Source organism: Eulemur rufifrons, unplaced genomic scaffold (genome assembly GCF_041146395.1).
Source record: "Eulemur rufifrons isolate Redbay unplaced genomic scaffold, OSU_ERuf_1 scaffold_209, whole genome shotgun sequence".
NCBI classification, from domain to species: domain Eukaryota; kingdom Metazoa; phylum Chordata; class Mammalia; order Primates; family Lemuridae; genus Eulemur; species Eulemur rufifrons.
The window spans coordinates 255,001-256,415 of NW_027182991.1; positions in this window are offsets into that span (position 1 = coordinate 255,001).

A 1,415-nucleotide genomic window follows, 5' to 3' on the forward strand; every position below is an offset into this window, starting at 1 on the left:
AACCACCCCACCTCGGGCAGGGTGGGAAGAGCACAAGCCGTGCGCTCGCCTTTCGAAGTCCGCCACGCACACATCGTGGGGACGCCGAGACAACGCCCCCCGCCCGCCCACGCAGCGCAGGAGGATGCCTCTAGGCTTGCCCGCCTCGACCCCCCCCAACCCCAAGCACGCTGCTCGAGGGTGTACCCAACGCAGCAGACGCTGCAGCGGCGACCAGAGGGGGACGCCGGGAACGAGGACGACAACCACCGCTCGGTTTCGGGCACCTTGGAGAACAACCCGGTGCGCTCCGGGGGCACCACAAAAGGGCCACGCAGACCCAGCAGCCGCGCGCCAAACGGGGCGCGCGACCGGGCGGGCGGCACGGCCCCGCACCCGTCCGTCACGGGCAGGGGGGACCCCGGCCAGGCAACAGCCACACAGGGCGAGCGAGGGCTGCCCGCTGCGTCAAGAGGACTCACGACCCCCCGCCAACGCCACGAGGCCGAGGGCGGGGCGACCGCGGTCGGGCCGGATAGTCTCGCACCCGCGCCTCCCACGCACCGCCCACAGGCGGGGAAGGAGAGGTGAGGTGCCCGCGGGCAGAACGAGAAGAGCGGCCACCATTCACCACGAATGGACCGTCCCTCGCCTGGCACGCGGCTCAAGGCCCGGGAGAGCGCGACGTCACCACATCGATCAGGCCCCGAGGACGGGGAGGGTTGGGGGAGGTCAGTCAGGCCGGCGAGGACAGCGATCCGAGGAGCCCGCTTCAGCCTCGCCAGCCCCGCCTCCCAAGCACAACCCAAAGACGAGGACCGCCTGACACGCAACGGCACAGAGCCAGCGGGGTAAGGGGGAAGGTTGCCGCAAACCTCCCCCCCCCGGGTGCCGTCTCTCGAGGGGACAAGAGACCAACGCGAGAGGCGGGCACCACCGTCGGGACACTCCGACGCCCTAGAGCCGGCGCGCGGGCCCAGGCGGTCAGCTCAAAGGGAACAGGGCAGGGCGCTGGATCCCCACGAACCCAGAACCCTGTCCGCGTGCGGAGGCCCAACCCCTCCAGCGACAGTCGCCGAAGGACAGCGTGTCAGTACTAACCTGCAGGCGGAAGATGACGATATGAGGTGATCAAAAACACCGCGCAGGAAGACGGGGACCGAGCCACTTGAACACGCCTGCCCCCACGACACTCGACACGGCCACCTGTCCCCAGCACGTCCCCAGCGCCAGCAGACAAGGGGCACTCAGGGACATCTGGTCGGCCCCCGTGGCGTAGAGGGCCAGGGAGGCCCTCACCGTCCACGCGCGCCACCCAGGGCCCAGCACGGGGACTTGTGGAGGAGAAAACATCGGGACGGGACCGCCACGGCCCACGAGCGGCCGCGGGCCGACAGGGGTCGCCCTCGCCGGCCACCCAGGGCCACCCAGGGCCC